This window comes from Mobula birostris, chromosome 8 (assembly GCF_030028105.1).
Source record: "Mobula birostris isolate sMobBir1 chromosome 8, sMobBir1.hap1, whole genome shotgun sequence".
NCBI lineage: Eukaryota > Metazoa > Chordata > Chondrichthyes > Myliobatiformes > Myliobatidae > Mobula > Mobula birostris.
In genome coordinates this window covers 96,062,500-96,075,723 of record NC_092377.1, presented here as the reverse complement: position 1 = coordinate 96,075,723, position 13,224 = coordinate 96,062,500, and the positions used below count along the sequence as shown (strand labels likewise).

General features: G+C 46.7%; 1 protein-coding gene and 1 non-coding gene across 2 annotated transcripts in view; both read left to right on the top strand.

The window, feature by feature from the left end:
* The window catches only part of snx5 (sorting nexin 5), a 75,236-nt gene that overhangs the window by 14,645 nt on the left and 47,367 nt on the right, over nt 1–13,224 (top strand). The window lies entirely within an intron of this gene.
* Nucleotides 9,876–9,989, top strand: LOC140202383 (U5 spliceosomal RNA). The gene has a single exon (XR_011887098.1). It is a non-coding gene; the product is annotated as a U5 spliceosomal RNA (small nuclear RNA).

The following is a 13,224-nucleotide window of genomic DNA, read 5'->3' as shown; positions in this document are numbered from 1 at the left end:
AATGACCAGCACTTCTGTGTCGCTGACATCGAGAGAAAACTTGTTGTCCTGACACCATGTCACTAGGCTCTCTATCTCCTTCCTGTACTCTGACTCGTTGTTTTTTGTGATTTGGCCCACTCTGGTGGTATGATAAACCTGTATGTGGACTTGGAGCATGAAACTGGTCATGTAGACACGAGTGTGCAGGGGGGCTGAGGACATAGCATTGTGAGCAACCATTGCGGAAGTGGTGCTGCCAATCCTTGATGGAGGGAAGTCAAAGATCCAGGTGCAAAGCAGTCTCAGGTCAAGGAGTTTGGAGATGAGTTTGCTTTGAATTATAGTATATAAGTAGATAGTGTAGAGTCGGTGTCTTTACCTGTCCCAGATGCTCTCGAGATGAGTATAGGGCCAGGGAGATGGCATCCACTGTAGGCCTTATTCGTTGGTAGTCAGATTGCATTAGGTCAAGGCTGTCTGGAAGGCTGGAGTTGCCGTGTACCATTACCAGCCTCTTGAAGCACTTCATGATGGATGTCAGCCAATGGGCAGTAGTCACTAAGGCATGCTACTTTTTTTCCCCCTTCCTTTTAAAAAAAAAAAGTTCAATGTACAATTATCAAAGTAATTTGTACATTATACAACCTTGAGGTTTGTTTCTGTACAGTCAGCTACAAGGCAAAGAAACCCAAAAAAAAACACTGTGCAGAGGGGAAAAATCGCAAATAGTGCAAACAAGAAATGCAAGCCAATGGTGTTCTGAACTGGAATCCAGAAAGAGGGTCTGTCCACAGACCCTGAGTTTGGTGCAGAGTCAGGTAAACCTTGCAGAGCAGTGAGCTGAATTGGCCATCACTTGCCTCGGGCCCTGACACCCTGACTCTTTCAATCTGGCCCGGCGTCTAAATCATCATCCAATCATCCGGTTCAGTCAGTCGCCTCGATACACTCTAGGGCCTGTATCTCGCCAGCTTGATTCGGCCTGGCGCTGAAATCGTTGTCCAGAAAAAGTGATTAACAAAGTATTTAGTTGTTTTCTTGCCCAAAGTCGCTGAGATTCACCAGAACCATCTTAAATTAGAATCTGAAGTTCTGTGATGATAGTTGTCTTCTCAAAGCAGGTGAAAATATCAGGCTGAAGCGGGGAGAGTCAGTAAATACTTTGCCAGCTGATCTGTGCTGAGCCAGCGCGAGATTTAAAATGTGCACGGGGCCTTTCAGGACTTATCGATGGGCTTCAGTCATCCTGAGCAGTCGCTTGTTTTGAGGAGAGCCAGCACGAGGTTTTAAAAAGCGAGCAGGCCTTTGGGGACTTCTTGGCAGTCTTCAGCCATTGGGATTTATTTGGCAATTTGCGACGGCTAACCAAGAGAAGTTAGATTTAACAGGAGTGGCCATTGTGTGAGTGGACCAGTGTTAGAGTGGAGGGTTTGAGGCTCCTGCTCAAGAGGGTTAGGCATGAAAAGGCGAAGGCTTCAGGTAAGTTTCTTCCTTTGTCATTAGTGCATGGCTAGTACAGTGAGAATGGGTCCAAGGTCAGTGGTGTGTTCTTTGTCAGAGGTGGGAGATCTGGGAGACCTCCAGCTCGATGACTACAACGGCATGAGGTGCATCTAGTTGCAGCTCTTACAAACCATGTTAGGGAGCTGGAGTTGCAGCTGGATGACCTTTGGCTTGAGAGAGGTTGCAGAGGATGTTTGCTGGGGTGCTGGCTAGACTACAGGGCGTGCCTTATGAGGATAGATTGAATGAGTTAGGGCTTTTCTCTTTGGAGTGGAGGAGGATGAGAGGTGGCTTGGTCGATGTGTACATGACGATAAAAGACATAGAGCGGACAGCCAGAGACTTATTCCCCAGGGTGGAAACTGCTAATATAAGGGGGTATAATTTTAAGGTGATTGGAGGAAAGTATAGGGGGGATGTCAGAGGTAAGTTCTTTACACAGTGGTGGGTGCATGGAATACCCTGCCGGGGTAGAGGCCGATACATTAGGGACATTTAAGAAACTTAGATAGGCACATGGATGATAGAAAAATGAAGGATTATGGAGGAGGGAAGGGTTAGATAGGTTAAAAGATTGGCACAACATCATAGCCCAAGGTCTGTAGTGTGCCATAATATCCTGTGCTTGTTAGCCAGGGACGCCATCTAGGTTTATTGCCACTGGAATATGCCATAAAACATTGTCGCAGGAAAGCAGCCTCCATCCTCAGGGACTCCCACCATCCAGGACATGGGAACAGTTGTTACCTCTCAGCCCTCAAGCTCCTGAACCAAAGGGGATAACTTCACTCGCTGTATCATTGAAATATTCCCACAACCTATGGACTCACTTTCAAGGGCTCTTTATCTCAAGTTGTCGATATGTATCGTTACTATTTCTTTCGTTTTATATTTGCACAGTTTGTGCATTTTGCACACTGATTGAATGCCCAAGTCAGTACAGTCTTTCATGGGTTCTGTTATGCAGAATAATAATCCATTATTATTCTACAATGGATTTACTGAGAGTGCTTTGTAAGTAAATGAATCTCAGGTTGTAAATGGTGACATATATGTTGTTCGATAATAAATTTACCTTGAACTTTGAAATATACTGTATTGCTGCTGCAAAATAACATAATCCATAAATTCAGAAAACTGTAACACAAAAGTAAGTGAAGAGTGGGAACAGATGTCTGCAGTGGTGACTGTGGGTTCAGATGTGTTGGAGTCTGTCAGCGTAGGTGGTGACATTCCAGTCCTCTTCTCTCCCGAATGTGCATGGGATATGTTAAGTGCATAAGTACGTGCTGTTGTCTGATTTTGTAGCCTGCAATCCCTGCCACAACTGATCTATAGTTTGGGACCTGATTTTTACTTTTCGCCTGGTATCCCTGATAGCTTAATGGAAGTTTCGTCTCCATTTCTGGTTAAGATCAGATCATTTTATTTGAAAGGTGCCTTGTGTAGCTGGATCCTGGACTTCCTGTCAGATTGCCGGCAGGTGATAAGAGTGAGCTCCCTCACCTCTGCCTCTCAACACAGGTGCCCCTCAGGGCTGTGTCCTGAGCCCCCTCCTTTATTCTCTGTATATCCATGACTATGTCGCCACCCACAGCTCCAATCTGCTAATTAAATTTATATTGGTTGGCCTAATCTCAAATAATAATGATGCAGCCTACGGAGAAGTCATCACCCTGACACAGTGGTGTCAAGAAAACAACCTCTCCCTCAATGTCGTAAAAACAAAGGAGCTGGTTGTGGACTACAGGAGGAACGGAGAAGGGCTAGCCCCTATTGACATCAATGGATCTGGGGTTGAGAAGGTGAACAGCTTTAAGTTCCTCAGCATAAACATCATCGAGGATCTTACGTGGTCTGCACATACCGGCTGTGTGGTTTAAAAAAAAGCACTACAGTGCCTCTTTCACCTCAGACGGTTAAAGAAGTTTGGTATGGGCCTCCAGATCCTAAGAACTTTCTACAGGGGCACAATTGAGAGCATCCTGACTGGCTGCATCACTGCCTGGTATGGGAACTGTACTTCCCTTAATCGCAGGACCCTGCAGAGAGTGGTGCGGACAGCCCAGCACATCTGTAGATGTGAACTTCCCACTATTCAGGACATTTTCAATGACAAGTGTGTAAAAACGGCCCAAAGGATCGTTGGGGACCTGAATCACCCCAAGCACAAACTGTTCCAGCTGTTACCATCAGGGAAACAGTACCGTAGCATAAAAGCCAGGACCAACGGACTCCAGTACAGCTTCATCCATCAGGCTAATAGTTGTATTTCTATGTTATATTGACTGTCCTGTTTGTAGATACTATTCATTATAAATTACTATAAATTGCACATTTAGACGGAGACCTAACAAAGATTTTTACTCGTGTATATGAAGGATGCAAGTAATAAAGTCAATTTAATGCCTAGACTTCTGTCGGGAGTGGATCTCCTGGTTCCTCCATGGTTTCTAGTTGTGCAACACTTAGATTGTCCTCTTTGGTACACAATCCTCAGTACGCTTACTGAGAAAGTCTGCGATGCTGTTGACACACGGAGCCGGCTACTGGGTCTTTACGGACTCAGCAGCGCGATGCTACTTTCCGCAGTGGGCCCTCCTGTTTCAGTTTCTGTTTGTGTGCTGGGCGGAGGAGCTGATTTACCGAAGGGTGGGTGGCCCAGTCAGTGAGTTTGATGGGTTGTATGGCAGTGGTGAGGGGTGTTTGGGCCCCTGGTGGAACAGGAGACACGCTGGGAGTATTTTTGGTAATACACCGTTGAATTTGGCCTGGTTGTCACCAGCAGTGGTGGAGAGAGCTCAGCATATCCTGTTTTAAAGACTGTTGGCCACAGAGTGCAGTGCTTTGAGTGCAGGCTTCACGTGGGTGGATGCAGACTGTCGTCAGGATAGTTGATCTCAGACAGGAAGTATGGACAGCAATTAACTGTTGGATATTCCAAGCTGGCTGATCAAGAACTCACCAGGGTAGTTGCATCTGAGCACCACGTTGGTTAGGAGGCAAACCCCTCTGTTAGCCTGAGGACACCGTATGGTCCATTAGGTGCATTACGAAGCCCTCTGGTTGCACGGCTCAGTCGGGTGAAGTGGCTGTAAGCCACGTTTCGGAGCGACATAGCACCCAGTTCTCGTTGGTCGTTCAGTCTCGCTCTTCAACGTTGTTCTCAATGGCTTGAATGTTAGATCATAGCATAGTGGGGAGGGAGCACTTGAGCCTGCATAGTTTCAGCCTTTCCTGCAAGGCCCAGCCCTCTTACCACACTTCCAAGGCAAGTGGCTGCATCCAGGCGGTTCTGGGAGTCCTGGAGTGGAGCCACATGGATTGGAAGGCAAGTGACTGCTTAAGGACACACCTGGAAGACCTGGAGTGGATTCATTTGCACTGGAGATTATGTGTCTGCTTAAGGACTTCACGTCAAAGTTGCTGGTGAACGCAGCAGGCCAGGCAGCATCTCTAGGAAGAGGTGCAGTCGACGTTTCAGGCCGAGACCCTTCGTCAGGACTAACTGAAGGAAGAGCTAGTAAGAGATTTGAAAGTGGGAGGGGGAGATCCAAAATGATAGGAGAAGACAGGAGGGGAGGGATGGAGCCAAGAGCTGGACAGGTGATTGGCAAAAGGGATATGAGAGGATCATGGGACAGGAGGTCTGGGAAGAAAGACAAGGGGGAGGGGTGAAGCCCAGAGGATGGGCAAGGTGTATAGTGAGAGGGACAGAGGGAGAAAAAGAATATATATAAAATGCATGGTGTACGAGGGGTACGAGGGGCATTAATGGAAGTTTGAGAAGTCAATGTTCATGCCATCAGGTTGGAGGCTACCTAGATGGAATACAAGGTGTTGTTCCTCCAACCTGAGTGTGGCTTCATCTTTACAGCAGAGGAGGCCGTGGATAGACATGTCAGAATGGGATGTGAAATTAAAATGTGTGGCCACTGGGAGATCCTGCTTTCTCTGGCGGATAGAGCGTAGGTTTACTTATCCATCTGTTATTTATTTATTATTATATATATTTTTTTCTCTCTCTCCTTTTTCTCCCTCTGTCCCTCTCACTATACCACTTGCCCATCCTCTGGGCTTCCCCCCCCTTCCCCCTTTCTTTCTCCCTAGGCCTCCCGTCCTATGATCCTCTCTTATCCATTTTGCCAATCATCTGCCCAGCTCTTGGCTCCATCCCTCCCCCTCCTGTCTTCTCCTATCATTTTGGATCTCCCCCTCCCACTTTCAAATCTCTTACTAGCTCTTTCAGTTAGTCCTGACGAAGGGTCTCAGCCCGAAATGTTGACTGTACCTCTTCCTAGAGATGCTGCCTGGCCTGCTGCGTTCACCAGCAACCTTTATGTGTGTTGCTTGAAATTCCAGCATCTGCAGAATTCCCCTGTGTTTGCTTAAGGACTTACCTAGAAGACCAGGAGTGGATTCATCTGGACTGGAAGGCAAGTGATTGCTCTAGGACAGACCTGGTAAACCAGGAGTGGATTTAGCTGGCCTGTAAATGGCTGTTCCCCCACAGGTCTGAAGGTCGTGGAGGAGATGGTAAGTCGTGGGGGGGGGGGGTGTCTCATAGCCTTGGCATCAGAACTTAGCCCTAGGTGCTCCGCAGGGTCAGGGTTTCTGATCTGGAAGGTTCTCAGTTCAGATTTGGCCCCTGCTGCCTGACATGTAATTGGGCCTTGGGAGTTTGGTATCAGATACACCTGCTGGTTGGGCCTTCACTTCAGTAGGTCCTCAGTAGCGTGTCTCAGGCGCTCCAGTCGACCCTGGTTTGGCGGGGGTTCTGCGACATCAGCTCTTCACCCTGCACAGGCTTTCACTTGGACAGGCCTGACCTGGGCTTCACTGGCAATTTCCATCTGAGGTCGGGAGCCTGATCAGTCACTCCTGTGAGCAGATTTAAATGAAACAATGTTAGTAATTCTTAGAGATGTAGAATTTGGGTTTAGAAGAGAACAGTTGTAATAGAAATGGAGAGTCGATTGGCAGAGAGCAGCTTGCAATGAGTTATCATGCTCTGGTGTCATGGAGTGTGGCTTAGACATTTGTAGGCGATTGTCCCCAACTCCAAGGCATATGGATTTCATTGGCTTGCTGAGCAAGAACTCACCAGGGTTGTCATATCTGAGCACCACGTTGGTTAGGAGGCAAACCCCTCTGTTAGCCTGAGGACACTGTATGGTCCATTAAGTGAATTACGAAGCCCTCTGGTTGCACGGCTCGGTCGGGTGAAGTGGCTGTAAGCCATGATTCGGAGAGACATCGCACCCAGTTCTCTTGGGGAGGCTAGTCTCACTATTCTATGTTATTCTTGATGCCCCCAAATCCTAAGAACTTCCTACAGAGGCACGATTGAGAGCATCCTGACTGGCTGCATCACTGTCTGGTATAGGAACTGTACTTCCCTCAATCACAGGACTCTGCAGAGAATGGTGCGGACAGCCCAGTGCATCCGTGGATGTGAACTTCCCACTATTCAGGACGTTTACAAAGACAGGTGTGTGAAATGGGCCTGAAGGATCACTGGGGAGCCGAGTCACCCCAACCACAAACTGTTCCAGCTGCTACCATCTGGGAAACGGTACCGCAGCATAAAAGCCAGGACCACCAGGCCATCAGACTGATTAATTCATGCCGATGCAACTGTATTTCTGTGTTATATTGGCTGTCCTGTTTACATACTATTTATTATAAATTACTATAACTGCACATTTAGATGGAGACATAACGTAAGGATTTTTACTTCTCATGTATATGAAGGGAACGTCGGCTCAGACCATGAGAGGCCTGCGTTGGGCATGTTCATGCCTTACAAGGCGCAGATTGGAAGTCTGTGTGGGGCGCCACTCCTCGCACAGACTAGAGCAATGTGTGATTAAGTGCCTTGCTCAGGGACACAAACACGCTGCCACAGCTGAGGCTTGAACTAACGATCTTCTGATCACTAGATGAACGCCTTAACCACTTGGCTATGTGCCTATGTATATGAAGGATGTAAGTAATCAATTCAATATGTAGCCCCATCATCAAGGACCCGCACCATCCGGGCCACGCTCCCTTCTCACTGCTGTCTTCGGGCAGGAGGTACAGGAGCCTTGGGTCCCACACCACCAGGTTCAGGAGCAGCTATTTTCCTCAACCATCAGGCTCCCGAACCTGTGCGGATAACTTCACTCACCTCAACTCTGAAATGACTCTCTTTCAAGGATTCCATAACTCTATTTATATACTTTTTTATTATTTACACATTGGTTGTCGGTCTTTGTTATTTATAGTTTTTCATAAATGCTGTATTTTAGTTTTTGGTAAATGCTTGCAAGAAAATGAATCGAGGTAGAATTTGGCAACGTATACCGTACTTTGGTAACAAAGTTACTTTGAACTTTTAGTGTTAGTGCTGCTGCCATTGTCAACACTGTCCGCTTACGAAGCAGACAGTCAAAGTGCATGCCTTATTGCATCAGCCTTCAAGCATTCTTCTGCCTAATAACTTGGCGTGTTCTGACCCGTCACAGTGCCTGCAGAATGGGGCTGTTGTGCGTTCAACACCAAGTACTGCTCTTCACCCGAGTGTGTCAGGGTCTGGAATAGCTCGAGTGAGTGGTAACCTACCTGATCAACACTCCCCTCTCCCCCCACATATTTAAATCTACAGTGTGGACAACTTCAGTGAGCTACCACTCCGTGTTATAAGAGGATTTAAAACTTTGTTGAATTTTGGAACTACTTGTTCTATACACAGCCAGTTAAAGTGATGTTCCCCGGGGTGGCATGCCCAGGCTCAACCCCATTCTCTCCACTTGGCCTGTCTTCCAGTGCCCCACTTGTAAAGATGTAGATTTGGAGATGCAACACAGTAACAGCCCCTTCTGGCCCAGTGACCATGCTGTCCCATGTGACTTGTTAACCGGCGTGTCTTTGGACTGTGGGAGGAAACCTGAGCACCTGGAGGAAACCCATGCAGTCAGAGGAGAACGTACAAACTCCAGTGAACCTGGGTCACTGGTGGCATAACCTGTAAAACAGGTCCCCCCCCCCTCAGAATGGCTTGCCCATCTTTTTCCAGAATCGATGGCTTAAGTTGCTTTCTTTATCCAAGGGCCGTTAACAGCCTGTTGCTCTTTGCTTGAAATGCTTCTTAATCCCTGTGTCGCAGGAATAAGAACTCCCAGCTGACTTGAGAGGCATGGGTAACAGCGACAGCATAGCATGCCTTGCACTATCTTTGCATTGCATTTAAATGTGAACGTGAAGAGCTGTGGGCTGGGCTGGAAGGAGAGTTTAGGTAGGAAATATCTTTTGACCAGAATGGTCAAGAATCGGGGAGAATGCCTCACTGCCAGATCTCAGCAATAGGCACCAAGATCTGACCTGGCTGCTGGTGAAGGGGCCCTCCCAGTCAGATCCTTCCTGTACGCCCAGAGCATCATCCTGACCAGGTGTAGCTCACGGATGCCGTAATGAGGGTGAGACTGTTGCTCACCCCTGCGGACTGTGGGTTTGCCAAGAGGGCGTGGTGAAAGATTGCAAGGGTCTGTTTTCCGAGCAGCAGCGTGACCGAGGATCTATGGGTTGCTCCCAGGAACACACACATGGAGACGAGCATCGTGCTGCTGTCAGATCATCGACTCAGTGAAAAATGCCCGAGACTTGTTAGTCTACCAACACACGGAGATGTCCCAATGCTGCCTACTGGCACATTCCAGGCTCCGTGCTGAGGGACACACGGAAACCTGGTGCAGCCACTGCAAGGGCTCGGTGGGGAAGGACCACAGTGTAGGGTTCATTCACTACAGGAAAGAGAGGGGCCGGGTTGGGTGAGGAAGCCCCACAATTAATGTATTAGTGAACCACCCCAGGGGTCACATGAGTGCCAACAGTCCTATTGGTTTTAAGGAATGGAATTGACACTCTAACACATTGACTGTGAATGCAACAATGAAAAGGTATTGTACGGTTTAGTCTTGTAATTTATATTGAGTAAAGTTTATTTTGATAAAAAGATTCTTATGTACAGTATCTACTTTTCCCTGCCTGACCCAGGATTTGTTCTCCGTAACACACAACACACCAGAAAGAAAACCAGCGGAAGTTCACTGTACCTCTTCCTAGAGATGCTGCTCAGCGATTTTTGTGTTGCTTCAAGTTCAGCCTGTGGCTGGTCACGCCCCACCCCCTTATTTACATACCACAATGCTTTGCGCAAATGGAAAAGATTATAATTCTTTTTGTAATTCGCATTTAGACGAAATCAACTTTCTACTGCTTGGAGAAGTTTTGTTAAGTCGTTGTTTCTGTTCCAGTGTGATTTTGGTTACAATTGTAACCAAAAGTCGTATTTACTTTAGAAGGGTAGGGGATGTGTGAGGAGAGAATGGAGAGGATTCAATGTCAGTATACTCTGGTTTCTCTTCAGATCGTATAAATCTTTCGCCTTTTACTAAAGATTTCCGTGGAGAGGAACACTCAGAGTCTCAGACAATTTTTTGTTGCCCTGCTTTGGTAGGGCTGGTCTAATGTGAAAAATAGATTTTATTATGATTTGCTTTCAGGGTGTTAAATCAAATGTCAGTGGGCTTGACCACCTCCCCTCTGTCTGCCACAACGGACAGGATCTCCTGGTTGCCAGCAACTCTGCTTCCCATTCCCGTTCGGATATGTCCATACATGGCCTCCTCTGCTGCCATGATGAGGCTGAACTCAGGTTGGAGGAGCAACACCTCATATACCATCTGGGTAGTCTCCAGCCCCTTGGTATGAACATAGAATTCTCCAACTTCCGGTAATTCCCTATCCCAGTTTCACTCTGCCCCCTCCCCCAGCTGCCTATCACCTCCCTCATGGTTCTGCCTCCTTCTACCATTGTGTTTTCCCCTATTCCTTCACCTTTCCTGCCCATCCCCTCCCCCATCCCTTTATCTTTCCCCTTACTGGTTTTTTACCAGGAACCTACCAGCCTTCTCCTTCCCACCCTCCCCCCACCTTCTTTATAGGGCCTCTGCCCCTCCCTCTTCAGTCCTGATGAAGGGTTCCGGCCCAAAACGTTGACTAATCATTTCCAAGGATGCTGTCCAACCTGCTGAGTTCCTCCAGCGTGTTGTGAGTGTTGCTTAGTAGGTTTGATTTTGTACCATATAGTCTATATTATAATAAGGGCTACTTTGTTGTAGTAATACATCGTTGCATGCGCTATTAGGCATGTGTTGATCTGTACGTGTGTGCCGAGTTTGGTTTCTGCCATTAAAGAACCATGAACCTTAGCTCCTGTCTCCAGCGTTTTTATTAATAGCATTGTTGTGTAACTAGGCCACGTACACAACAAATTGGCGACGAGGTTAATGAACCTACATCTTATCGGAATGCTGGGTTTTAGTTGATAACGACACTGTGAGGAAGAGCGGAAGGAGTGGGAGAAGGAGGCAGAGCAAGGCCGAAAGGAAGCGAGAGCACAGCCGGGCTCGGGAACGTCAGGAGACCAAGAGACACAGTCGGAGCTGCAGCATGTCCAGGCAAGGCCACAGCCGGCGCTGACCCCTGGGGCTGAGGGAAATAAAAAGGAGCAACACACGCATCTAGACGGAGTGCGCTCGTGGCACTAGTAAAAAGGACACGCGAGTCGAAAAAAAGGATAATTAAGGGGAGAGCGGAGCTTAATTAACATAACAAAGATGGCAATGGTTGGAACCATTACAGCATTTGATAGTGGCATTGAAGACTGGGCAACTTGCATTGAGAGAATGGAGTTATATTGTGAGGTTAACGGTGTTAATGATGAAAAGAAAGCCAGCGTCTTACCCAGTATTATGGGAGCAAAAACATAAGGCCTGCTATGGAGCTTGTTAACCCCTGAAAAGCCAGCTGCCAAAACATTCAAGCAAATAGTAGACACACTCTAATAGCATTTAAACCCCAAACCACTGATCATTGCTGAAAGATTTAAATTTCACAACCGGGATCAGAGCAAAAATGTAAGCATTTCTGAATATTGTGCTGAATTGAGCAAATTATCAGAACATTGTCAATTTGGAACTGGTCTATCAGACGCATTGAGGGACAGGTTAGTGTGTGGCATGCACTGTGAAACCACACAGAAGAAGCTCCTGGGTGAAAAAGAGCTTACATTAGAGAAGGCGCTGAACATTGCAATATCAACGGAAACAGCCGCACGAGGTGCTTCCGAGATACAACAAAAATCCCTGGAATATGCTACAAATAAAATGTCACTGAACAGAAATGAAGGAAAGAAATGTTACTGTTGTGGGAACAGGTCACATGACCCTGATGACTGTTGGTTTAAAGAAACAATGCAGAAACTGTGGCAAACAGGGCCACACTGGCAGAGTATGCAAAGCTAGTAAACAGCAGAAAAAGGACAAAATACAGAGGAACAAGAAATCCCAGAAAAGAAAATATAACAATGTACACAAAATGGAAGAGAGCAGTGCTGATGAAAACGACTCAGACGCAAGTGAGTTGTCTTGTCTGCAACTTCACAGTGTGAAAGAGTCAGATGATCGAAGAGTAATATGGATCACGCCACAAGTGGTGGGTGTGAGACTGAAAATGGAGTTGGACACAGGCTCAGCTTTAACAGTGATCTCTGTACACGACTACAAACAACAGTTTTCTCACATACCTCCGAAACGAACTAAACTACTGCTAAAGATTTACACAGGACAGAAAGTGTGTCCCAAAGGCAAAATTAAAGTGACAGTGACCTCTGGAGACAAAACACAGCAGCTGAACCTCTATGTACTGAAAAATGGAGGACCACCATTGCTGGGATGTGAATGGCTCAGGAAGATCCAGTTGGATTGGCACACTATCAAAGCACTAGATGTGTCAACAAAGGAGGGCAGCTCGGGGTAAACGATATCCGCAGCTCTCCTCTCACCCATTGTCGACTGTTACAACAATGAGGAGGAGCTAGACAGCGTCAATGATGAGGACGAACACAGTACCTGTGGCCGCGACTCGGATGAAGATATAGTGGATGCAAGTGAGACAGATATTGCCAATAAGCAGGATGATGAAGACTACCTGGAAGTAAAAGAGCAGATGTACCAGGAGAAATTGACATCTCTCAAAAGACAGCTACAGCAGTTACAGGAAGGCACTTTGCAGGAGTATCAGAAAAGGATGAGGAAACTACATCAACAATACAAGGAAAGAATAGGAATTGAAGAGCTTTTTCTACAACTGGAGTCAGAACAAGTGGAAAAGAATACTATAAAAGAGAAGAAAGCAGCAGTGAAAGAATTTGAAGATAAAAAGATTGAGTTAGAAGAAAAGAAAAAGATGATTGAGAATGAGAGGCTAACAGTGGAACTCACAGGAGTTTCCATTGGAGGTAAAGCCAATAATGACTAGGAAACTGAGGAGGAGACCTAATGACCCTGTTCCAATTACAGACAAAAGACGAGAACCTGCACCTGTGCAGTTAAATTACTTGTTAACAGATAATAGAAGATCTGTGAACTCTCAATAAGCTTAAATCTCCGAAAAGGCCATCTCCGTATTGATGGGACGATGGAGCAGACTTGATGGGCCAAATTGCCAAATTTGTTCCTATGGTTTATCGTCTTGGGGGTTACGTTAAGCTTGGTGTGGCCAAAGCAAGTATTTCGTGGAATGACCCTTCTGACACTGGACAATGAGGGGCTAGGTCCCTATAAATTAAACATTACTGAAAGCATTGACTGTGTCATGTAAGACGAAAATGGTTGTGTGGTTTAGTCTTGTAGT